The following is a 27,786-nucleotide window of genomic DNA, read 5'->3' as shown; positions in this document are numbered from 1 at the left end:
GAATATTGATTAGCATGGATCCTGGTTTTCTATGATAAAAAAAAATAATCCCCAATTTTTGGATTAAATAAAGTAATCCACAACCCACATTTTTCCATGATTAAAATGAAACACCAGTGATACATACATATAGATATATATAGTGGTGTTTCATTTTAATCATGGAAAAATGTGGGTTTGAGGTTACTTTTTTAATCCAAAAATTGGGATTTTTTTTTAAAATCAGGGAAAACCAGGATCCCTGTTGATTAGTCAATTATATAGTTAATATTTCTTTAAGTAAAATTAAACTGGTAACTAAGCAAAACACGATTTTACCTACAGCTTCAACAACTCATTAAAGCTAATATATTCTCATCTTGTTTCCAGTTCTCAGCATGTCTTCTTAAAAAATGACCTTTTATTTGTTTGAGTTGCAGACAGCATGCTGATGTGCTTTCAGCATTGTCTCCCAAAGTAGTGATTATCCATGTTTTTATTTAATCTGAACTAATAAAAGACTTAAACTCTTCAATGCATCCTAGTCATTAAGAGTTCTGCTTGAAATAACATATGTTCAAGCTGAATGCAAAAAACAGATAGACTTCAAGATTGGAGTGTAGTTTCCATATTTGCTGCATATTCAAACCTTAACCACTGAGAGCAGAATTGTCAATATCAATTATACATTTCTAGGGTAAGTAATAGACCTGGCTAAATTAAATTTGTTCACTGTCTGATTTCTTTATTATTTTTGTCAAATAGCTTAAGAATGTTTCAAATGCATTTGGTGCAGAATGAGAAAGATTCATTCTTAACCCTTTACAGGGAGGCAGTCTTTAATTCTTTATTTTTTTACTTTTTTAAAAGCTAAGAGTTAGCATGGAAATTTTCAAATTTAAATTGAATAAGTGAAAAAAAAATGAATCAATTAATCAGCAAACAAATAATGCAGTATTAGCCTAATCACTTTCAATCCTATTATTTTTTCTTCTAGTTCCTAAATGTATTCCTTGTACAATTAGCTAATTGGAAAGGCCCCTAACCTTAATTTCCTTCCCTTGGAAATTTTCAAGGAATTTATTGATTAAAGGTGCCCATTTTTAACAAAAAAGAAATATACTTATTGTGGAAGACATTTATCTTAAGTGGTGGAATGAAAATATAATAGTCCCAAATTTTTATACCAGTAAGAACATAACAGAATAAGAAGAGTTATATTGGTTAAACAAATAGTCCATCTAACTCAATATTTGTCTTCATCTAAAAGTGGCAGAAGTGGATGCTGTAGAGGGAGAACACTGAACTCAATATCTTTAGAGTAATCTATCCCCTATATTCAATACCCTCATTGGAATCTGCTGCTATTTGTTTAAAGATTCTGAAGGAAACACCTACAAGTATTCTGTTCAATAGTCATTAATAGATCTATCATCCATGAATTTATCCAGTCCCTTTCTGAACCTAGAGATGCAATTTGCCTCTACCACCTTCTGTGGCAATGACTTCCATAAGTTAACTGCACATTAGATCAAAATGTGATGAAAGAAAACCTAAAGCTAAGTGTCCTGTTACTCTTAGGTGTATGCCAGGTGAAATATTTTGGAGACACTTATTAATTTGCAAACATGGATTTCTGAAAATAGCATTCTGGGAAAAGGATAGGCCAGTTTCAGAGAATGCATCCACGTATATAAAAAGACAAAATAATTTATATGAATCCTCCATAAACCTAAAGAAAGTTTTGGATTCCATAGACCAGTTAAAATAATGGAATAAACTACCAATGATATGAACTGACAAATCTCTTCTACAAATAATTGTTTCATACTACTCAAAGACACTATCCAGGGTATGTTATGAGATCAGTAGTACCCTGTTTAGTAGGTTTCCAACAAAGACAGGAGTATGACATGGATAGCTGCTTCTTCTGTTGACTACAAGGACCAGCTCACAGGATCATAATACATTCTAGTTTATTAGACAGAGTGCAATACCATTAATAATGGTCTCTCCTTCTCAGGAAGGATACTGCCAAACAAGTAAGGGCTTCAGAGGATGGTGATGAGAACAATTAGGGGTCTGGAAAATCTCATTAGAAAAGCACCCCCATGGCTCACCAAAAGCATCCGGGAATGTCTCCTACCTAAAAGGGAGGTGCACACCCAATGGAAGGGAGGAGCCATCACCAGGGACAACTATACTGTGGTTACTCGGGAATGCAGGGGGGGCAGTCAGGAAGGCCAAGGCGGAGATGGAACTGGGACTAGCTTTCTGGATCAAGGACAACAAGAAGTCATAGAATCATAGAATCATTGAAGTAGGGTCGGAAGGGACCTTGTAGATCTTCAAGCCCGACCCCCTGCCTGGGTGGGAGAAAAAGACTGGACTCAAATGATTCCAGCCAGGTAGGCATCAAGCCTCTTCTTAAAGATCCCCAGGGTAGGAGCCAGCACCACTTCCCTAGGAAGTTTGTTCCAGCTCCTAGCCACCCTAACTGTGAAGTAGTTCTTGCGGATGTCTAATCTAAATCTACTCTCTAATAATTTGTGTAGATTGTTCCTTGTCATGCCAGGGGGTGCTAGGGGAAACATTGTCTCCCCTAAGCCCTTCTGGTCCCCCCTAGTGAGTTTATAGACAGTCACCAGGTCCCCCCTAAGCCTTCTCTTGTGAAGGCTGAACAGGTTTAGGTCCCACAGTCTTTCAATGTAGGGTCTGCCCTGTAGTCCCTGGATCATGCGTGTGGCCCTCCTCTGGACCCTTTCAATGTTGTCCACATCCCTCCTAAAATGAAGCGCACAGAACTGGACACAGTACTCCAGCTGTGGCCTGACCAGTGTCGCATAAAGGGGGAGGATCACCTCCTTGTCCCTGCTAGAGATGCACCTGTGGATGCACAACAAGGTTTGGTTAGCCCTGCCAACCGTGACCTCGCATTGTCGGCCCATGTTCATCTTGGAGTCAATAATGAATCCAAGATCCCTTTCTGCCTCTGTGCTCTCAAGAAGGGAGTTTCCCATTCTATAAGTGTGCTGCTGGTTTCTACTGCCTAAGTGCAGCACCCTGCACTTGTCAGTATTGAAACGCATCTTATTTATGTTAGCTCACTCCTGTAACCTATCCAGGTCTTGTTGCAGTCTTTCCCTCCCTACTAGCATGCTCACCTCACTGCAAATTTTGGTATCATCAGCGAATTTAAACAGGTTGCATAAACCCTGTTGTCCAAATCGCTGATGAAGAAATTGAACAGCGCAGGCCCCAGGACTGAGCCCTGGGGGACTCCACTGCCCACTTCCCCCCAATTCGAATATGACCCATCCACCACCACTCTCTGAGCATGACCCTTGAGCCAATCTGCAATCCATCTGACTGTGTAGGCATCAATGCCACAGTTGCCTAGTTTTTTAATGAGGATGGGGTGGGAGATGGTGTCAAAGGCCTTGCTGAAGTCTAGAAAGACTACGTCCACGGTGACACCTGCATCCATTGCCTTTGTGACCTGATCATAAAAGTCAATCAGGTTGGTCTGACTTGACCTGCCCCTAATTAAACCGTGCTGGTTGCCCTTGAGCATCATCCCTGAAGCCAGCCCATCACAGATGTGCTCCTTGAGGATGTTCTTAAAGAGTTTCCCTAGGATAGAGGTAAGACTGACGGGCCTATAGTTGCCCCGGTCCTCCCTCTTCCCTTTTTTGAAGATGGGGACCACATTAGCTATCTTCCTGTCATCTGGCACCTGGCCTGAGCACCACAAGTGCTCGTAGAGCCATGCCAAGGGCCCTGCAATAACCCCAGCTAGCTCCCTCAACACCCTGGGGTGGAGAGCATCTGGACCCACTGACTTGAACTCATCCAGCCCCTCCAGAAGTTCTCTAACATGGTCCTCCCCGACCTGAGGAAGGCATTCCCCTCGAGTCCATCTGGCATCCCAGCGGGGAAGTCCCGGTCCCTGTACAAGAAAACGGACATGAAGAATTGGTTAAAGTCTTCCGCTTTCTCCTCTGGCGCAACCACCAGATTGACCAGCGTACCTTGTAGGTGCCCCACGTTACCCGGTGCCTTCTTCATCCTCCCTATGTATTTGAAAAAGGACTTTTTATTATCCTTGATCTTGGATGCTAGTCCTAGCTCTATGTCTGCCTTAGCTTTCCTGACAGCCCCCCAACAGGCCCAAGCAGAGGAGGTATACTCCTCTTTGGAGATAGAACCCCCCTTCCACTGGGTGTATGCCACCTTTTTGGCAAGCAGGTATTCCTGGATGCCCTTGGTGAACCAGGGGGGCTTCCGGACACTCTTGCCCCGCTTGCTTCTTGTTGGGATGGATTCCCCCTGGGCCCTGAGTATTGTTTCCTTAAGGAATGACCACTCGTCCTGGACACTGAGTTCCCCTACCCTCAAGGACCCCAGCGCCTCACCCACTAGTCTCCTCAACTTGTTGAAGTTGGCCCTCCTAAAGTCTAGGGCTACCGTCTTGCTGCAGGCCTTTGAAACCCTGCACTGGATGGTGAATTCCAGCAAGTGATGATCGCTATCGCCCAGGTGATCAAGAACCTGGAGGCCCCTTACCAGGTCGTCACCTGTGGCCAGGACTAGGTCCAACAGGGTGTTTCCTCTGGTGGGGCTGTGCACCTCCTGGATTAAGTGGAGGTCATATATCTCAGCTAGGAACCTCCTGGAACAGTCCGTCCTGGCTGACTGTTCCTTCCAGCAGATGTCTGGGTGATTAAAATTACCTATGACAACTACATCCCTTGCCCTAAGTGCCTCTGCAAGTTGGCCCAAAAATTCCCGGTCCAACTCCTCCCCTTGGTTGGGGGGTCTGTAGTAGACACCCTCTGTCAAATCACTCTCCCCACTGTCCCCTTGAATCTTAACCCAGAGCACTTCAGCCTGCCCTTCCTCTGATCCCATTCTGATGGCAGAAGATGTGTATTGCTCCTTGACATAGAGCGCCACACCCCCACCTTTCCTTCCTTCTCTATCCCGCCTGTAAAGCCTATAGCCCCTAATGCTAACTGCCCAGTCATGGGACCAATCCCACCACGTTTCTGTTAGCCCTATGATATCTGGGTTTGAACTAGCTATTCTGAGGGCGAGTTCCTCCTGTTTATTCCCCATACTGCGAGCATTGGTATATAGGCATTTAAGGCCTTGCAAGACTGTGTGTGCCATCCTCCATTTAGGGAGACTGTCTGGACCCCCTTTTCTTACCTTAGCACTCCTTGCCTTTGTCACCTGTCCTGCTCAGATGACATCTCCTCATCTTCCTGCGGCCCCCTCCCCAGCGAGGCTAGTTTAAAGCTCGCCGTATGAGATCAGCCAACCTGGAAGAGAAGACACGCTTGCCTTTAGGAGAGAGATGAAGCCCATCCCATCCCAGCAAGTCCCCTGCCCGAAAGCATGGGTCATTATCAAGGAACTCAATTTCATCCTTTGCATCCCTGATCCCCCTCAGCCTGCTCACCGCAGCCTGGAGCTCACTTACCTGCTCCTCCAGGGCCCTAAGTCATGCCCAGGAGGGACAGGCAAGGAAACCTCCAGGCCCTACCCCACCCCACCCCAGGACCCCACCGAGCGCCCTCCATAGACAGGGGGGCAAGGGGCCACCAAATCCACCATGAGCTCCATCTGGGTGGAGGCCTCAGAAGAGCCCACAGTAGGCGGCAGCACCCGGGCAGGGCCCCTGATAGCTGTGCTCCGCGTCTGCATCACTATGCCTGCAGAGGTGCGCCTGCTGCTTTGCTCCCTGGGGGTGCCGCTCTGTGCAGCTACCTCACGCCCACCTTATGCTAATGCCGGTGCAAATGCCAGTGTGCCCTTACAGAGTTTGCGTGCACTGTTCGCGCACGCTGCCCGCATGCGGCTCGGGAATGCGGCTCCCTGTCGGGTGAGCTAAGGCGGCACCGAAGGGCTTCCCCTCTGGATCTGCCTCATCTGTGCCGCGCCCTCTGCCCACTTACCTTAGGGGGAATCAGCTGTTGCTGCCCCTGCCGCTGTCTCCTCTGCTGCTGCTGCTACCTCTGCCGCCGCCGAGGTAAGGGGGTGCTCGTGTGAGTGGCACACATGCACCCTGCTCCCACTGCTCCTGCTCCCCAACAGTCCTTTTTTCATAGAATCAATGAGTTGGAAGGGACCTAGATACATCATCTAGTCTGACCCCCTGCCATGGGCGGGAAGGGGCACTGCGAGTGGTAGGGGTCATAAGACAGTCTCCTCTTGAAGATTTCCAGTGAAGGTAGAGCACCACCACTCTGGGAAGCCTATTCCAGGCTCTGGCCACCCTTACAGTGAAGTAGTTCTTCCTAATATCTAACCTAAATCTATCCTCCCTCAGCTTGTGGCCATTGTTCCTGGTGAATCCAAGTAGGAATTTTTTAGGAGGAGGAGGAGGAGGACTCCAAGTAGGATTTTTTAAATACATAGGGGGCAAAAAAAAAGGTTCCAGATAAGGTGGGGCCCCTGCAGAACATGCTAGGAAATTTAGTTGTCACACCAGATGACAAAGCCAACACATTTAATGATTTCTTTGCCTCTGTTTTGCTGAGCAGGGATTGGAATAGTCACCCCCCCTCTGAGCCCCCCTTAGGCCTTAGGGGAGGCACACCTAGGCCAAGGGTTAGTGAGGAACTAGTTAGGGAACTTCTGGGAGGACTGGATGTATTCAAATCAGCTGGTCCAGACAATCTCCACCCTAGAGTACTGAGGAAATTGGCTGAGGTCATTGCGGGACCCGTGGTATGGCTTTACGAGCACTTGTGGTGCTCTGGTGTGGTGCCAGAGGACTGAAAGAGGGGCAATGTGGTTCCCATCTTCAAAAAGGAGAGGAAGGAGGATCTGGGAAACTACAGGCCAGTTAGTCTTACCTCAATCCTGGGTAAGCTTTTTGAGATAATTATTCTGGCGCATGTCCATGAGGGGCCAGGAGGGGCAACCAACACGGGTTCATCAGTGACAGGTCCTGTCAGACCAACCTGGTGCCCTTCTATGATCAGATCACCAAATCATTAGATGCAGGGGTAGCAGTAGACACAGTCTTCCTGGATTTTTGGAAGGCCTTTGACACTGTCTCTCACCCTGTTCTCATTAAGAAACTGGGAGACTGTGGTGTCAACACCCCACAGTCAAAAGGGTCACCAACTGGCTGGAGGGCTGCACCCAGAAAGTGGTGGTGGATGGGTCATTTTCATCTTGGAGGGATGTGGGCAGTGGGGTTCCACAGGGCTCGGTCCTCAGGCCCACACTGTTCAACACCTTCATCAGTGACTTGAATGAAGGGGTAAATAGCACCCTGTTCAAGTTTGCTGATGACACTAAGATGTGGGGGGATGTGGGCACGTTAGAAGGGAGGAATAGGTTGCAATCGGACCTAGACAGGTTACAAGGGTGGGCAGATGAGAACAGGATGGGTTTCAACACTGACAAGTGCAAAGTACTGCACCTGGGGGGGAAGAACCAATACCATACCTACAGACCAGGGAATTCTCTTCTCATCAGTGCAGAGGCAGAAAAGGATCTTGGAGTGATTATTGATTCCAGGATGAACATGGGCCGCCAATGTGAGGGTGTGGTCAGGAAAGCTAACTGCACCTTGTCATGCATCCACAGATGCATCTTGGGCAGGTCCAAGGAGGTGATCCTCCCACTATATGCAACACTGGTCAGGTTGCAGCTGGAGTACTGTGTCCAGTTCTGGGGGCCATACTTCAGGAGGGGTGCAGACAACATGGAGGAGGGCCACTCGCATGATCAGGGGGCAGCAGGGCAGGCCCTACAAGGAGAGGCTAAGGGACCTGAACCTGTTCAGCCTCCATAAGAGAAAGCTGAGTGGGGATCTAGTGTCCATTCATAAACTAGTCAGAGGGGATCAGCAGGCACTGGGGAAGTCCCTGTTCCCCTGTGCACTACCAGGAGTGACCAGGAATAATGGTCACAAGCTGGCAGAGGATAGATTTAGGCTATATATCAGGAGTCACTACTTCACAGTCAGGGTGGCTAGGATCTGGAACTAACTTCCAGGAGAAGTGGTGCTGGCTCTTACCCTGGGGATCTTTAAGAGGAGGCTAGATGAACACCTTGCTGGTGTCGTTTGACCCCAGTACTCTTTCCTGCCATGGCAGGGGGTCAGATTCAATGATCTGCTCAGGTCCCTTCCTACCCTAGAAATTATGAAACCTAGAAACTATGAAACAATGTTAAAGTCACACATGCATAACCTTCAGATTATGAGGGGCAGTGTCTCTTTAAATGACTACACACACACAGATACACACACACACATAGCTGCTGCAATAGAGCACCAGTGTTGGGTATACCTATTCTAAGCTCTGAAGTCTGCCATTGATGGCCAGTCAAGGTTTCTTCCAAGTTGATGTGGTCTCCAGAAGCGGGTCACCGGCTGGTCCTTTTGGCTGGAGGGGTAGGGTCCTGACCTGGTTTAAGAGGGTGCCACTGATGGTCACGCTTCACTGCCTTTTATCCCTTTCTGGCAGATTTGTGTGATCTCCCAGCATCACACAAATCTGGCTGCCCAATCTGGGAGTTGCTGTCCCATGTGAGTCTTGAGTTGTGCATGACAGCTGTCAGTCATAGGGGTTTCCGCCTGTCCGTATGTGCAGTTTCAGGAGTCAGTTTGTGATTTTGATTACTTTAACAATGGTATTGTTAAGGGTTACAGGAGCAGTCCACTGGGGGACATCTAGTGCCAGAAACCAGTCTTGAGCATTGATTAACTTAAACTGGATACCTTGATGCACAGACAATTGAGTTCCAGGCAATGACATTGATTTTTCCTGCTGACAGTCTGTAGTAGGAGGTGTTACTTGCCACTCACTAACTTGTAACTGCAGCTGGCTCTGCCTATTACTTAATCACTTACTCAGATTCACTCTCATTCATTCTGGAAACCAGCCCCAATACAGCAATGCAATTCCAGTGATTGTTATTCCAATGTAGTCTTATAATAATAGTTCTAGTAATACAAGGTATGACTTCAAAGAAAAACACATTTGTTAAAAGTTAAGAGGTATAAAATACAGAATGCCAGGGTAAAGATGAGACAAATGAAATATATAAATGCAATATGAGGTAGTGAGGATCAAGGGCCACTGGGGACAGTAAATGAATTAGGTTAGATGCAGTAGACTGATTTAGCATAAACTTTAGACAGATATGGGAAGTTTTCTTTGGGAAATATGTTTTAATTAAAGGAGGAATGTGTTCACCAGGATATATTTACAGCCATGTTTTCAATGCACCTTGGCTTTTCTTGTCTCTTACAAGCTTTGCTTTGAAGTGCATAGTTTTAGTTATATTGTTTCATTTAGTGACACTTAGCTCAATTGATATGTAGATGTAGTTTGTAGGTTTCTCCTAAAGAGAGCCACTTCAGCTTTCTGGCTTGCTCTGAACTTTGCCATGCCCATGCGATGAGTGTACTAGGTCTCTGCTAATTCTTAGAAGAAAAAGAAATGCACAAAATGGGGAGGAGGAGGTGCAGACAAGAAGGGACTTCTTGTTATACCACCAATATTTGCAACCTATTTTGAATTATCTAAAACATGTCATAATTCACCTATTTCACACACCTATGGTATAGAACAATTCTGTCTCTGTCTTCCTTTATGAAGATGACACATTAGTAATGTCACATCTGCAGATACAGGGGTATAGGTTGTAGCCATATTGCTCTAAGGACAGAGGGAGACAAGGATCTTTGGGTAAATCTTATATCTTTTATTAAATCAACTCAAATAGTTGGAAAAAATCTTCTTTGCAATTCTTCTTTTGGTCATAAATACCTTTCATCAGGCTGAGGACGCATCTGCAGTTGGCGTGTGCTCTTCCTGGATGGAATTAATAGTAAAGAAGCCAGAGGGTGTTATGCATGCACAAAAGGCAGTCAGTGAAGATGTAAATTTAGGAGTCAGTGGGTGAGAGACAGGGTGGGAGAGGGGAATAAATTTAGCTGGTAAATAGTGGAGAGCTACCAGGGGAGTCAGATGTTAGGCAGGTTATACCGTGTCATAAAACCAATGTCTATATTTAGTCCATGATTTTTTGTATCCAGGAGGTTGGTGAAGTGAAGTTCATAGGCTCATCTGTGAAAGGTGTTTTATAAATTCCCTTTGAGGATTAGAACTGAAAGACTGGAGAGAGATAGGTTTTCGTGTGAGAAATGTGCTCCCACAGGTAGTTGGGTATTCTTGTTTTTGATAGATTTCCAAGTGTGTGTTCATATTAAATGCAGAGTGTGCTGGTTCTGTTTAAAAGAAGGATTGGAGAGGCTTATGATGATCAGAGCACCGTGCTGGGAAATACATATATATGTATATGTGTATACATATATATAAAAATACCTATAACTATATGTGTATATATCTAGGGAAGACAGAGTCTAATGGTCACAAGCTGCTGGAAGACCATTTTAGACAGGACATAAGGAAAAACTTCTTTTCTGTCTGAGTCTCCAGAGTCTGGTCATCTGACCCCAGCTGACTTCCTGCCCTTTGGGCAGGGGGCTGGACCCAATTATATTACAAGGTCCTTTCCGACCCTAATGTCTATGAAATCTATGAAATCTATAAATCAGAGAAAACCAGGATCTCTGGTTATAAATTCCCTTAATTCTTTAGAACCAAGGTGGATATATAGATGTTTGACAGTAAAATGAGGATGATTTATATTTTATTCTGGCACAAATATTCCTAAGTTCATAACTATAACTGTTATTTACATATATTTTGAAAGGGAATATGTTCACTCCATGTATATGCATATCGTATAATTGCATTCCATAACATGGCACTGTTCACCGTTTTTGAATTATGACATACATGAGTTATCTGTATATCTGATAAACACATAAAATGCTTAAGGGCAGAATAATTTTTTTTTCATCCTGCTTTACACTACAGTTTTATTTCCTTTAATTGCATAGTCACTGGCCCACCAGAATTTTTAAGGCTTCTCATAGCAATCCTGAAACCCACTAAGTAATGACAATTTTGAGGCTACTGTTAGAGGCATAGGTGCTTTGAGTAACAAATTAATGAGCCTTAATGAGGGAAGAAAAGACTAATGTATGCTGATACCAAACAAATTACCTGCCAGGATTCATTTGATGTAAGCAGTGCCTTTAATATTGACACCAACAAAATTTAGCAAATAGCATCATTTCCATAGCTTAAATGGCTTTCCACTGAAACCTGGCATGGTAATTGCCTTATGTATTAGTTTCTATATTGTGTAGTTAGTAAGTAAGCACTTTTTATATTAAGTTTGGGTAAGAACTGAATTCTATAAGAAGGAATATACATAATTTCTGTTTTCCTAGGTAACTTTGGTGCTGCTACTTAGACACTTGAACAGAATGGTTCACTTAGGCACACATTTGATAGCAAAAACCTATGCAAAATAATACAAACAAGGTGACTAAAGCTATTTTGCAATACTAGTACCCATGAGATAATTGAACAACTGCTGCTGAGTGATATGATCCTAGCAACAGATTTCCACAGGAAATATAGGAAAATATGGTTAGCCAATGTGACATATCAAAATACATCAGTGAAAACAGGTCAGAGAATAGCATGTGGTGGAAAACTATGACCTAATTTGACTGTGTGTGTCATAGTTGGCTGATGCAGATCATAAAACTCCTTTTACAAGGAATATAGAATAGTGCAGAAGATGGAAAAATACAAAAAGTATTGGTAGATACATGGTAGATATACAGGAACAAGAAATAGATTTTAGATGTAGCTTAAATTTTGACGTTTTTGTTACACATCTTATTGTTAAATATTAATGAAAGTATGATATGATATTTAATTACTTAAGGAGATAAGAGCATTAAACACAGAAGCTATTTGTTAAGTGTGGATAGTAATATGTATTCCATCATGGCTCTAATGTGGTCTTACCAAATATAGAGCACTTCTAAAGAACACTTTGATCCAGGCTTAGTTTACTCATGAGTAAACTTCTGAAGATTAAGCACTCCTGGGCAAGCATCTACACATGCAGGGACTAGGCAGTAGGTTTGCTGTTTTTATCACCAAACTTATTGTAACCCTTCAATGGGCCTCTGCCACCATGGGTGGTCTAAGGGGTGGAGGGGAGCTCCAAACTCCAGCTGCAGCTGCCAGCAGCTAGCAGCCCTCTTGAAAAACCAGCCCCACTCTCTGCTCCCTGGCTCGCCACTTCCCTTCTCAGTAGTAGCATGCCTAGTGTAAGCACGTGGCACCTCTTTCTTTGCCCACTCTTCCCCCTATGCTGTGTCTGCACCAGCCCCTGCCTTTGGCAGAGATAAGCAGTGCCCTGGGCTCCTGCTGATCATTGCGCTCACCCTGCTGGCCCACTGCACAGACTGCCACTTGGCCTATGGCCATCTGGGCCCACCTGGCTTCTCCTGTGCAGTGACCATTTACCCGGCCACAGCGTTTTGTCCTACAGCCACACAGCTGTTCTCAGTAGGGATGCTGACAAGGGGCATCTGGATGCCACTGCTGGGGCCGCCATTGCCCTCCTGAGCCACCAGCCCTGCCACCTCCAGGCCATCATCCAGCACACCTGGGATGATGAACACTGCCTAGAGGTCTTCTGCATGACCTGGGATGCCTTCCACAACATCATGAAGCAACTCTGGCCACAGCTGGAGCAGAAGAACACTGGCATGTAGTTACCCTTCCCCACGGACACCCTGCTGAAGCTGACCACATTCACCAGCTTGTGGTATGTCGGCCACCTGTTTGATATGGGCAAGACTACCACTGGGGAGGCCATTCTGGAAATGTGTGGTGCCCTCTGGGACATGCTCTGTGTGCATGACCCCAATAGTGGTAGGGTTGTGTGTCCTGGAATTCCACCAATGCATCAAGGCCCTGAAGGACACCGACATCCCTGTCACCTGCCTGCCCAATGGAGACCACCTCTATTACAGACAGAGGAGATTTCACTCTGTGGTGCTTCAGGCCATCATAGACCACTGTGGGGCCTTCATACATGTGAGTGCTAGTTGTACCCACAATGCCCATGTCTTCCAGAACCCTGGCCTGCCTCGTGGAGTAGGTACTTTGCTTTGGAGTGCCAGACCGGCAGTTGGGTGCTATGGCCATCCCACCCATTCTTATAAGAAAGTCTGCCTACCTGCTCCTGCCCTGGCTCATGCAGCCCTACACTGGCCACCTAGACCCCTGCCAGGCCCATTTCAACTGCTGCCTGGGCTGGACCTTCAGGCACCTCAAGGGCCATTGCCACTCCCTCACTACCCGCCTCAAGGTCACCAGTGACAACTTCCCCAAGGTCATCATGACAGGTTGTGTTTTGCATAACATCTGTAAGGCCCCAGGGGAAGCTCTTCCATGAGGCCTGGGCAGAGGAGGCCTGGAGTGCGGAGAATGCCTGTCAGTGGGAGTACCATCTATGGTGGCAGTGGCAGCAATGGGCTCTACCCTTCAAGGCCCCAGGAGAGCTGCACACCAGCCAGAGGAGGCCAGAGCACTAGATATGAGAGACTCTGGCTGACCACCAACTTCAGTACTCCCTGATTTGGCTCACATGCACCACCACCCATGGATTCCCACCCCGCTGCCCACCCCCAGCACCATGTTCACTGCACACACATCACAAAAACAAAAAATTTCCCTCACAACAATCAGAGCACCCCTCCCCATCTCTCCCTAACAAGCAAAGCCCTCCCACTCTGCAAACAGTGCCCTTTCCCCCTCCCCCCTCAACAGAGTCTCTTCACATCCAACCCAACCTAACCCAACCCAACCACCAATAATAAAAAACCTTATTCCCCATGAAAAGTATTTCCATCTGAGCCATCTGGGGGTGGAGGGAACAGAGGATTGGGGTGCCTAGGTGGAAGAGCCCAGTGGCAGGTGGCCAACACCCTGGCCTCTGGCTGTTCTCCTGTGGCTGTAGACACTGAGGTAAATTGGGCAGGTAGGGCCTTGTCCAGAGGTGATGGCAGCTTCCAGTTCCCCAGAGGAGGTGACTTCCCCTTTGGCAGCTAGTGGCCAGAGCCAGCAGGGCTGGCACAAAGTCCTGGCCCCACTGCAGGCAGCTCTAGCTCCATGCCTGTGTGAAGCTAGGGCAAGCATTAGATCTGGGTCCAGGCAGGGGGCTAGGTGGCACCAGACCCAAAACAAGGTCTGGGACAGTGGCTCCTGGAGGTGACAAAGAACCTCCTCCCAGGCCTAGGTATGAGCTTCCCACTGGCTGACAGGCAGCTTCCAGGTGGCAGGTGGGGCTAAGATCAGGGTCTGAGCAGTGGGTGGCATGAAAGGGAGGAAGGAGGACCCAGGAAACTATAGGCCAGTTAGTCTTACCTTGATCCTGGGTAAGCTTTTTGAGAGAATTATCCCGGCGCATGTATGCGAGGGGCCAGCAAAGGAGATTATGCTTAGGGGCAACCAACATGGCTTCATTAGAGGCAGGTCCTATCAGAACAACCTGGTGGCCTTCTATGTCCAGGTCACAAAATCCTTAGATGCAGGTGTAGCAGTGAACGTAGTCTTTCTGGACTTTCGGAAGGTCTTCGACACTGTCTCTCACCCCATTCTCTTTAAATAACTAGGGGAATATGGCATTGACCTACACAGTCAAATGGGTCACTAACTGGCCTGAGGGCCACACCCATAGAGTGGTGGTGGATGGGTCTTATTCAGCCTGGAGGGATGTGGGCAGTGGGTTTCTGCAGGGCTCGGTCCTTGGGCCTGCACTGTTCAACATCTTCATTAGCAACTTGGACGAGGGGGCAAAAAGCACCCCGTTCAAATTCACAGATGACTTTAAGATGTGTGGGGAAGTGAGCACGTTAGAAGGGAGGAATAGGTTGCAATCAGACCTAGACAGGTTACAAGGGTGGGCGGATGAGAACAGGATGGGTTTCAACACTGACAAGTGCAAGGTACTGCACCTGGGGGGGAAGAACCAATACCATACCTACAGGCTGAGGAATTCTCTTCTCATCGGTGCAGAGGCAGAAAAGGATCTTGGAGTGATTATTGATTCCAGGATGAACATGGGCCGCCAATGTGAGGATGTGGTCAGGAAAGCTAACTGCACCTTGTCATGCATCCACAGATGCATCTTGAGCAGGTCCAAGGAGGTGATCCTCCCACTATATGCAACACTGGTCAGGTTGCAGTTGGAGTACTGTGTCCAGTTCTGGGGGCCACACTTCAGGAGGGGTGTGGACAACATGGAGAGGGTCCAGAGGAGGGCCGCTTGCATGATCGGGGGCAGCAGGGCAGGCCCTATGAGGAAAGGCCAAGGGACCTGAACCTGTTCAGCCTCCACAAGAGAAAGTTGAGGGGGGATCTAGTGGCCATTCACAAACTAGTCAGAGGGGACCAGCAGGCATTGGGGGAGTCCTTGTTCCCCCAAGCACTACCAGGAGTGACTAGAAATAACGGTAACAAGCTGGGAGAGGGTAGATTCAGACTAGAAATCAGGAGGCGCTACTTTACTCCCAGGGTGGCTAGGATCTGGAACCAACTTCCAAGAGAAGTACTGCTGGTTCCTACACTGGGGGTCTTTAAGAGGAGGCTAGATGAACACCTTTCCGGGGTCGTTTGAACCCAGTATTTTTTCCTGCCATGGCAGGGGGTCGGACTTGATGATCTGCTCAGGTCTCTTTTGACCCTACCAACTATGAAAATGACTGCCAGGGCCAGAATGATGTCTAGCACCCAGCTGTCATTGTCCATGGCCTGCAGTACCTGGGCCAGGAAGGCATTCTGCTCCCACAGAAGGTCAAGCCACTTGCTCTCCAGGGCCAGGAACTGTGCGTGTCTCCACAGGTGATGTCCTGTGCCCACCAGGCTCATGAGTCCTCTATCTGGTCCTCCAATGCTGCCACCAGCTGCTACAGGAGACCGGTGCTATCCTGCATCTGCTTCTGGCAGAGCCAACACATCTGCAGGACCCTAGCTGTGGGCTGTATCCCACCTGTCAAGGGTGGCCTCTCCCCAGCATGCAGCTGCAGAGCCTGCAGAGTTGTGAGACAGAATCTGTTTCTGAGATTTTGCAACATTTCACTGATAAGAGATCTGTACCAGATACTCTGCCCACCCTCAGATCAGGGGTCAGGCATTCATGTGTGCTCAGGGACCATGGTAAGTTGGGTGGGAAGACCCGGGCTCAGAAAGCCACCTGATGAGCCCCTTCTCCCTGTTCAGTACTCAGGATGCTGGCCACAGGCAGCCTGCCCCCCCTGCCCCATTCCCAGGTAGGGACAGGCCAGACTCTTGGCAGCACCTGCTGCCACAGCTCCAAACAGAGCTCTCTCTTCTCTCCTTCTGCAGTTCAGCTGCTTTCCTGTGCTACCCATGTAGAAATCATGTCTATACTGCTGACAGTCTTAAGGATTCCATCACCATATTTCTAAGGACTGCAGTGTTCTGGACACATTACAACATATATCACTTGTTCTTGTCCTTTTTAGATTGAAGGCACCCCCATAACTTTAGTGAATCAAGCAACCTCCCCATTACTAAAACTAAATCATGTATTAGGAGGCTCCTTGCAGGAGGGCAGGCAGTAAGGACTGAGGAGAGGACAGGCAGGGAGAGCCTAAGCCAGCCTTATCTGTTCATCTTCCTGAACCACCCTTCAAAAGGATTAGATGGCCTGGGGCTGAGGAGGATGTCACCACCAGCATTGACATTTTCCTCGGCATACGAGAGGCCCATGCCCACCTAGCTGCAGGGGCATGGGCTGCTCAATAAAGTTTTGCACTCTCTCCTACCTTCCTGCAGCTGGGGTGCTTGGTGGGATGGGTTGCTGGTCACCTGAACAGCCCTCCTCTGCTAATGTGTCACTGTAGGTGCCAGGCCAGGGTTAATAGGCCCATATAGTTACAAATTGGGAGCCACAAATGGGTCCACTGTACCTTCCATTTGAGGATACCAAAGCATACTAGAAATGCTCACAACCCAGCATTAAAGCTCACAACCCAGCTCTGAAGTTGGTATATTTATGTCTACTTGACATATTAGCAAAATATGTAAAGTAGACATGATATTGCAAAGTAGACATTTGCATACTGCAAAAAAGGCAAATGATCTGCTAGGGTGCACAAAGCAAATTAGTGGCAGGGTTGAACTACAATAGTTTCTCTGATGACATCTATTCTATTTAGTCTAGAGTACAGAATATCAAAACACAATTTCTCATATGAAATGGGATAAAAGAATGTCATGTTAGTGGGTCAGATCATTTGGGTAGAATTATATGAATCATTATATAGAATTCTGAGGGGCGGGTTCTGTTTCTTTGGGCGGGTTTAACTGCCTAGCACCTTTTAAAAACAAAGATCACAATATTGAAGGTAACAGTTTACTAGACTCATTGTCACAAGGTGTTACGTAGTTTTCAGAATTAAGTTTAATTTGTATGTCATACACTTTGCACTTAATAAAATACTGATATCAATTGATAAAGTTCAGTGTGGTCATAGTGAAATTTAGTTTTAGCAGTGTTCTTTAATGCTTGTCTTGAAGAGTTCTTGTTCTAATACCATTTGCCATAGTATGGTGAAACTTCTCCATCTGTACTACAGTTAAGTAATACAAACTTTAAAAATACTTGAAATTTACAGAGATGCAAAGAGGCGTTATGCTAAAAGAGTTGAGGGCTGAAGATCTGTGGATTATGCAAGGTTGCATAACACTGCAAAAAATGGTGAATTGCTTCACAATGCTGTACATGCCTGCCTGTTGAACCACAGATCATGTCATCATGTGTGGAGTGACTGCCCTCTGATCTGCCCTGCAGCCCACCTTCAGTCACTGGAGCATCAGTAATTTTGCTATTGTTGGCTCACTGCCCCCAGCTTACACTGACTTCGCTCAGAGGAGAATCTCTGAGCACCCAGTAGAAACTCCCTCTGCATGGGGTATAATTAACTCTGTGATGATTTGTCTGTATATAGTCTTAGGAGTAGGTGAATATGCCATTTTGTATGGTTCCTCCTCAAGAGCTCTGGCCTACTCCCTTTTTATATATATATATATATATATACACGCCTTGGGTTATTTAATTGTATTGATGAGGCAGTATGTATAAGCATTATATGAGTATTTACACACGTGCTCTAGGAGTGTAGGCACTTTAATTAGAGTGGCTCTGAGAGCCACTCTTATTAAAGCACCCAGATCATCATGTGTATCAGTGTCCCTGTGCTGAAAAATGGTGGTAAGGGCACTTTAACTAATGCTGATTGAACAAGCTTTAGTTAAGAGCCCAGACCACCATTTTTCAGGACGGGGTACATGCTAATAAATATATATATACTTCATGTTCATAAAAGCACTAGTTATAGGTTCCAAAGAGGAAGTCCCATAAAATGCTTATATAGACACCTGCTTAAAGTCTTAGTTGCTCCCCACTTTTCTGTGGGAACATTTTTATACCTGTTACTTTATTTACCATGTTCCTGTGACCCTATTTATTTTATTGCTGCATTATTTCCCTAAACATACATGACTACTTCTTTTTTTCCCCCTAATCTCTATTTGGTACAATTCTTCAGCAAGACTATAAATTAACTTGTTTCCAAGATGTCATACCCAGAAGCAAAAAAAATTAAAAAAAAGAAATTCTTGGTTCATGTTCAGGCAGACAACAGACTTGGAATGTGCAGCATGAACAATTTAATAAAGGACAGAGGCCAGGCCTGAAAACTTCTCTGAAACCACAGCCAGTTTGGTATAAAGAAAAAAGAGATATTTCAAACTTTACAATAAAAGCACTTCCCTGGGCTTCACAGCAATATAAAATTTCAGTCTCATTATTTATTACAATTACGTTCTATGGATATGCCATTTCATATTGATATACTGAGTAACTTCTGTATATTTAATTAAATCTCAAACATCCACAATTAAACTATGTACAATGTATAATACACACAAGACATAATCCATTACATAAGAAACAAACTATTACAGGTACATGAACACACTGTTTTGCCATCATAACATAGAGCAAGGGTAGCCAACCTGTGGCACGTTTGCCACAAGTGGTGTAGGTGGTCTCTGTGGGTAGATGGAATGCAGGGGCTAGCCCAGGGGGAAAGCAGACTTGGGAAGAGTATTAGAGGAATTCCTGCCTCTCCCAGGTCCAGCAGCCAGCCAGCAGAGCCTACTGGTGGAAAGTACTGATGCCCCCTTTCTAAAGAAAGGATGCTGAACTAGAGGGATCATTGGTCTGACCCAGCATGGCAATTCTTATGTTCTTACATTTTTCTCTTAAATAATAAATTGTGGCACCAAATGAAAACAAATCTTAAAAAGAAAAATGATCTGGCAAACTTCATAGATTCATTAATTCAAAACTTAAAATTGCTGAAAACTGAATCTTATATGCAGAGGTATTTATGTGACCAGCGATTACTTTTATTAAAGTTTATTTGTAAATAAATCACAATAAAATGCCTCCTAATAATTAATTTGTCTCACAGTCATATAATGATTATTGTATGGTAGTATGGAAATAATAATGTTGAAAAACAATTAAATCCATCCCTTTTTACCTCCCAGGAATATACACAACTTCTTCTCTACCCTCCTTTTCCCCCAGATTCAAGTAAAATAAAAGCTTTTCCTAGCATTCCAGAAGGATAAGCAAGGTTTTTCAGCCTTTAAAGAAAGGAAGGACCGCCTACTGCTTAGGCAGCAGTGGGTATTAAGAGACTTTGACTGAAATCCTTTGATGTGCCTTAAGATTCCTTTGTAATCTTGGATAGATCAGATACAATCTGGTTCCCAATTTGTAAAAAAAGAAAAAGAGTTTAAAAATACTGTCCCACTGTGTTGTTTTGAAGTTACACAAATTGCATCTAAATTGCTGAAGTTTAAAAGTAATTTGGATCTTAGGAACAACCAAAGTTAGACACCTATGAACCTGAAGAGATAGGGTGCTGGAAGACATGAAAAAACGAAAATTAAAACAAAAAATGTGCCCCTCAGAGACTTTTACTGGGAGGGTAACATATCAGTATACAGGCATTGCACTCAGGTGCACTTTCATAAAGATTCTGCTGTATCTGAATATATATACATATGCATATGCACACACATACACACATATATATGTATATACACACACATATATATATATATATCCCCTTTCTTAAAGATGGGATACATAATATACATATACATGTACATGTATATGTATGTATTCCCATGTAACCCTGTATTTAAGAAAGGGAAGATTGTATTATGAGATGACAGCCTCTGTGCATGTGGAAGGGGCAGTGAACATGATATATCTTGACTTTAGCATGGCTTTTGATACCATCTCCCACAACATTTTCACAAGCAAGCTAATAAAGTACAGTTAGATGAATGGACTGTAAGGTGGATAGAAAACTGGCTGGGAGCTAGGGATCAGAGGATAATAATCAATAGCATTCTGTCTAGTTGGCAGCCTGTCTCAAGTGGCCAATTTTGTTCAATATCTTAATCAATGATTTGTAAGTTGGCATGGAGTGTACCCTCAGCAAGCCTGCAGATGACAAGAAGCTGAGGGGAATAGTAGATACACTGGAGAGTTAGGGCTAAGATTCAGAGACACCTTGATAAATTGGAGGATTGGACCAAGAGAAATCTCATAGGCTAGGGACAGACATTACACATAAACTGGTTTAAGTGATCAGAAACTGTTTTAAACCTGTAACAGAACAGACATTCCATGCACATAAACCAGTTTCAAAATGGCCAAAACTGGCTCGAGATAAACCTGGTTGAATGTAGTATCAGACTTAACTGATTTGGTTCAAACCAGTTTATACCATTGTAACCTGGGCAGTACTCCAGAGTTGTACTGGGGGCAAGGAGTACAGCCCCACACAGTGTGCCCGGCTGCTTCTAGCCTCACAGCTCTGCACCATGCCTGCAGCTCCTCACTCTCACAGGGAAGCCCCGTGCTGTACTCTGTGGGGAAGCAGGGGGTGGAGCTCCCTCCACTCCCAAAAGAGTGTAGAGCCCTGCACAGTAGGGACTGGAAGAAGCAGCTGACTCTAGCGTGGGGCTTCCCCTGCTGCAAGGGCTGAAGCTCTGGGAGCAGAGCAGTGGGGATAAGGCAGGCTTCACTCCCTACCCCTGCAGTGTGCTGACTGGAGCCGATCCTGCATCGAGCACAAACACCTTGATGTCCTTGCCTTCTGCTGCTGCCAAGCAGTGGGGGCTGCACACTATGGGGAGAGTCTATAGGGGTCCCTACACCCCTCACCCTCCCTCACACCCCACACACCCACACCCTGCCCACATGAACTCTTCATTCCTACTGCCCCTCTGGGAAGAGGAGGTGGAGGGGAAAGAGTTCCCCCCAAGATGGAACAAAGCATCTCCTGGCCCTGGGTGGGAGGAATGGGGGGCAGAGTCCTCCTCTGGGGCTAGGCAGCATCCCATAGAGCCCCCTTTCCACCCTGCAGCGATGGGGGAGAAATAGGGGGACAAGTCCCCCTCTGGGGCCAGACAGCCTCACAGAGCGACCCACCTCACCAGAAGTGGGAGGAGGATGGAGAAAAGCCCCCCCAGCACTGAACCAGGCCCCTCTCCTGGCCCTTCAGTGGTGCGGGACAGGGAGGAGGAAGAAGAGTTCTTCTCTGAGGCCAGGCAGCCCTGTGTTCCTGGATTGCTCCCAGCTGTCAGGGTGGAACTGGGGTGGGCTCGGCTCAGCTTCCCTGTGGAATGAAGGGTTGCTGTAGCACCCTCAGGTTTCTGACTTGAGCTGCTGCAGGCATGTGCTGAACATCTATCCACCTGCAAACCCATTCAGTCTCTGCAGGTTAGACTAACCTACAAGGACTGAGTCTATTCAGGCTCAGGCTTTTTGAATGTCTGTCCCTTGCCATAAGGTTCAATAAAGTTCAAAGTCCTGCATTTAGGATTGAACAATCCCAAGTACTGGGATAGGCTAGGGACTGACTAGCTAAGCAGAAGCTCTGCAGACAAGGACCGGAAAATTACAGTGGACAAGAAGCTGAATATGAGCCAAGAATATGACCTTGTTGCCAAGAATGCTAATAACATACTGGGCTGCATTAGTAGAAGTGTTACCAGCAGATTGAGGGAAGTGGTTTTTCCCCTCTATTCAGCATTAGTGAAGCAACATCTGGAGTACTGTGTCCAGTTTTGGGCCACACATGACAGAAAGGATGTGGACAAATTGGAGAAAGTCCATCAGATGGCAACAAAAATGGTTAGAGGGCTGAGGCACATGACTTCTGAGGAGAGATTGAAGGAACTGGTTTTATATAGTATACAGAAGAGAAGACTGAGAAGGGCTTTGATAGTAGCTTTCAGCTACCTGGAGGAGGTTCCCAAGAGGAAGGAGCTAGACTGTTCTCAGTGGTAGCAGAAGACAGAACAAGGAACAATGATCTCAAATTCCTGAAAGTCCAGTGTAGGTCAGATAAAAGAAAAGAACATTTTCACAAGGAGGGTAGTAAAGCACTGGAACAGGGTAACAAGAGACATGGTGGACCTCCCAAGGTCCCTATTTTTGTGTGATTCTAAAAATTGAGATGCACTCAATCCAGACTGTCTGCACATTTACACCTGAAATTGATTTTCAGCACTTGTTATATGGCTCAAAGTTATTCCACTACAGGGCAGGATTTTCCTGATCTGTGCAACCCAGATATTATTACACCGGGGGAGGCAATTATTTTTGGTGGAGGGCCACTTACCAAATTCTGGCAAGCTGTTGAGGGCTACATGGGTAGCCGCACCCCTTGACAGGTCCCCTGCCTCCTGGTCACCATCTTCAGACTGGAAGTCGCACCTCCTAACTCTTAACCTTTGCCACCAGAATTCCCTCCCCTTGCACCCAGAAGTACAATTTTTATTTTTTTTTGCCCTGGTTTACATGTGTTTGTGTAGTGTACATAAAGGTGATTGCCCAATAGCTTAAAATGAAGTCTTAAACTTGTATATTGTGGGGAGGTGTGGGTGTGTGGGTATGTGGGGTGAGGGAGCATGTTGGGGGAGAGTGGCTGAAGTGTGGGAGGGGGTGTGGATGCAGGGATCTGTGTGTATGGCAGTGCGAGGGGGTGTGTGGGTGCATGTGTATGGTGGGGTGTGAATATGGGACTCACCCTACATACACACACACATACTGTCCCTGCATGCACATGCACACACCCCCGTACCAATGCGGCCTCATAGTCCCCGGTGATACAGTCATGAGCCACATGTTACTGGATAGGGGCAGAGGCAGAAATCAGAGAAATGGCTGGGGTGGGCAGGGCTGGGCTCCTGCCTCCTGCTGCTGGCTCCCCCCTGGTTCCTACTGCCCCTGGCTCCTATCATGTTTGACAGGAAGCCAGGAGCAGATAAATATTTTCTAAATTTTTTAGAGGTCCCATGGGCTGGATTGAATGACCTGGTAGGCCAGATCTGGGGGGACTGTCTCCCTGTCCTCCCTAACACCCCAGATACCCACTCATTACCCCCCTTCCCCTGCCTTCCCCTCAGTTTACTTGTGATTGACCACACTGAATGTCCTGGAGGAGAAGGTAGGAAGGGTTAAATTGCCTGGTTAGATGCCGCTGCAGCTTTCTGGCCCAAAAGAGCAACAGCCCAGGAGAAGCAGCTGGGCAAGCAGGTTAATCCTTCCCTGCCTGCTCCCCTGGGACAGATAGTGTAGGCAGCCACAAGTAAGTAATGCCTAGGGGAAAGTGGGAGGCAGGATGGGGGTGGGGGGAACCCTGAGGTGCAGGGGGGGAGCCATAGGGGTAGGAGGGAAGCCTGGAAGAGGGGAGGGGGATTCTTAACTTTCAGTCTTCTAAGCCCCTGCTGGCCTGATGTGTGACTGCTTCAAACTTGAACTGTCACTAACATCAATTGACATTTGTGCAGTTCACAGTGTAAAGTGTAACAAGGCCCTGAAACAATATAACTTCTTTCCTCTATTTACCTCTGGGATTATTTCCTAGCAATGATGCTAAAGAATTAAGAAGAATAGTTATTGTTGCTGTTATTATTATTAGCTACATATTGACTAGACCTAATATACAACCTTGCAGGTGAATAAAAAAAGATATACTTCTATTGTCCATATTTCCTATGTGACCTAATTAGGTTACCTAGACTATGGTTCTGGTTCCTGGGAGTGAAGATGAGGTAGAGAGAAGGATATTCTCCTGTATTCAAGCCAGCAGAACTTCCTTCAAAAATTCAACATTTTATTCCATGTAAATGTACAATCTACTCATGAGATTGATGTAGTGGTTTTAACAAATCTCATGAATGGAAGAACTGGGCTACCAAGGGGGAACTGAAGGAGAAAATAGTACTGAAGCTGGTAAGGACATTCTGTGTATACTGGTCAGCTAAAAGTGTGTGCTCACGCATACACTCAAACACGCACACACATACTCTGCTCATTTATTTTCTATCCTCAGGGGAAGTTCTATATTTCTAATTGTAAACTTGATATTACAAGAGAGAGATGTTAAACTGATCTATTAGTTAGTTTCTGAGCTTAGAAGGTAACTTATGTTAAGTCTTATTTTAACAAAATTGCTGTTTTGCGGTGTTAAAAAAAGAAGGAAAAAAGAAAAGCATTTCAGTGTGGAACAATACATGAAGACTATGTTAAAAAGGATGTGTTTTAAATGATTTTGTGAATATAAGCCCTGCAGTCAGACATAACTGTAGAATTCTGAATGAAACCTGTGGTGACAGCTGAAGGAGCACACTAATTTAATAACAGTTGATGAATTAAGAAAGTGTATTACTTTTTAAAATCACTTAGGAAGTCTCCTTTCAATCCCCTTGATTCTGTGCTTGATTCTTCTAGACAACATGTCAAAAAGATTTGGAAACACGGAGCCAGTACAAACCATTATGTCTGGTCTAGCCTCTTTTCAAATTTCTAACAAGAGTTATGTCAAAGTGTTATATTTCTATTACAATGTATGTTCTCTATATAAGATTGTTCCTTGTGGGAAAAATGCTGGAGATGTCATCAGACATTGTAAAATTGTTCATTTCATTATATATGTAATCTTTTGGAACATTTGCTTTTCATCAGATATCTATTAGGGAAAAAAAAAATGTTTTAATAATACAAAAAAATTAAGGTTCCCTAAAGTTAACAATGATTTATTTTTTTTCCAGGTTTTACAGCTTTCTTTAAAACCTCTATTCCTCTTATTACAAAAAAATGAATAAATTGTAGGTTGGTAAATTTGTATGCATGAAATAATCTGTAACAATAAATATCAAAGTAGAATCTATTTTAACTCTTTCTGATATCTATGGACTCTTCGTTGTAGCATTTGGAAAAAAAAAGATATAATAAATTACCCCCACAAAGTATTTAAAATTAGTCTCGCATTTACCAAAAATGGTGAGTTACACATCTTTCACTGAAGGCTTTTACCTTTCTGAGAAGAATATAGTAGTAGCAGGGAGAATATAGTTCTAGAAATTTTATAGCTCAATCTAAGAAGCAAAAACTAGGTAAAATGAAGGTGGCATTGGTAAGCAGAAGAGAGTTTAAAGAGTAGGCGGGAAGCGATTTCTGAAGATGTGCAGCAGCATGTAGCAGCAGCGTAGTGGTAACTTCCGGTTGCCAACATGATTACAATTATATTTGTGCAGCTGCCAGTGGCAGCTGTTCTTTATTCATCCCCAGGCCCAAGTCAACTCCCAGAGCAGTTGCCCGAGTGATCTCATCCTAGTTGCACTGCTGGATTTCTGCTACATTTTTATCAGAGCGAGGGGCTTAACCTTTGCCCAAGAGATTTCTCTTTTGGACATACACGAGAACCTCTAACTGTTTCTACAAACTCAGTTTCAGTCCAGGATCAAAAAAAAAAATTCTCCCATCTGTATCAAATAAAAAAGAATATTTTGAAGGAAAAAGCAACAACAGTCATGAGTCTATGTGTCTATGTGACTGAAGCTCCAACTTTGTTTCTTTCTTTTGTTAGGGACCACATTATGTCTGGAACTGCATGACGTACAAAAGGAAAGTGTGAGACTGAAGAACACTAGCTGCATCTGTGTAACTATAACATTAAATGGAGAATATATTATATTGGTTCTCAGGTGCTGCATTTGTTTCTTATTTGCTTTTAAAAGTGATTCAAGGTGCTGACATTGGCTTGAGTCCTAGCTAAATGAGACATGTAAGTATCGGTTCTTTATTCAAGCAAAGTAATTAAATTGAGTTTAGTGTAATATGGGACAATGCATAATTCTCAGTCCTAATCCTAGTCCTGTGTTACTGTCAGTCAGTTACCTAAAATGTAATGGTGTTTGGGATAGCAGCTACACAAAGACAGTGATTTTTTTAATCAGCACATGCTCTCTTACATTTATTGCAATGTATGTTTTGCTTTTTATATAGAGTGAGTGGGAAGCTGGCCAGAAAGTACTAAGCAATCACCTTGTTAGCACTGAATATGTCTCTTAGCACTGGTGGTTGAAACCTACATTTGGGTTGCTGAAAGCTCCAAGTTCTATTATTTTTAGCTCTTGTCTAAAGCTTAGTTAGGGACTTTATGTTTGGCAAGCTGATAAAGCTCTGAAATGCTGGGTTGCTTTCTTACTAATAACTAGGGCCTAGACTTAATTGTGGGGTCAACTCACTAATGTCATGACCTGATTGTGGTGGGGGCTACTATTTTCATGCCCAGATTGTGGCATTCCCCTCCCACCCCTGTGCCCCCTGGTTGGCTGAGGGGGCAGGTTTAGGGCCAGGTTTAATTGCAGCAGCAGAGGCCTTGTTCCCATGGCCTGTGATTACTGATGAAAAGCCCACATCCTCACTGCAACAGGCAGGAACAGCAGTAGCAGCTCTCTGCCCCACATTGTTTCTGGCAGCCAGCGAGGAAATTCCCTTTTAAAAAATGCCACTCTGTTCTGTCAGGCTTTGGGCAAACAGCTCTCGGCATCAGGCAGTCAGCATGGAGGGCTGTTGTAGGGAACTGCTTTACCTGGCCCCAGGCTGAGATATTCTTGGCCTACCTTGATTTCTTCTATTTGAAGGCAGTCTGATTGGAGCAGGGAAGTAGGGAGGCAATGATGTAGGTGCTTGAATAATCATGCCAAAAGCCTCCTGCTTCCTTGACTGGCTGCTCTTATATCTGTGTGTGTGTGTGCTGGCTTCCTGCACTTTGTGTCTCTATGTGGTCAAACTGCTGCTGCTATCCATTGAATATAAGAGGCTTTTTCCTGGACTTGGAAGCTTCTGGCTGCCTCAAGCAGAAGTCCCTAGCATTGGGTAGGGCTCCTGCCCAGTTTGCTCCTATATGCATGTGTTGTCTCCCCAGACCTCCACCCCTCCATACCCCTGTTTTCCCACCCACAGGAGCAAACAGACCTTACCTTACCTAGTGCCAGGGCCATCTTTAAGGAAGCCCCCAGGCACCCCCAATTTTCCACGTCCCAATTTTCCTGCCCAGAGGAGCAACCAGACCCTCTCCTATCCATCCCCAAGATCTCTCTTCCCCCAACCTTTTTGTGACCCTCTCTTCCCTCCCCAGGGCAGCTAGGCTTTTGCTGCTGGCTAGGTAACCTTTTTCCCAGCTTGCAGCAGCTATCTTGTTGCAACAAAATGTGATGATATGACTGCTTGCTGGGGAATTTCCCAGAAAATAGCCATATAGTGGCTTTTCATGGCAAATTGCATTTTTCATGAAAATCACTTAATTTAATGATTTTCACAAAAAAAGCAAAATCATGATTTAAACCAGGTCCCACTAATAACATTGTCAAGAATTTGAACAATGGATTTTTTTCTATGAACCAGAAATAACATAGTTTGATTCTC

Source organism: Crocodylus siamensis, chromosome 1 (genome assembly GCF_052110815.1).
Source record: "Crocodylus siamensis isolate JL-2025a chromosome 1, ASM5211081v1, whole genome shotgun sequence".
NCBI lineage: Eukaryota > Metazoa > Chordata > Crocodylia > Crocodylidae > Crocodylus > Crocodylus siamensis.
Note: the sequence above shows the minus strand (reverse complement) of the source record.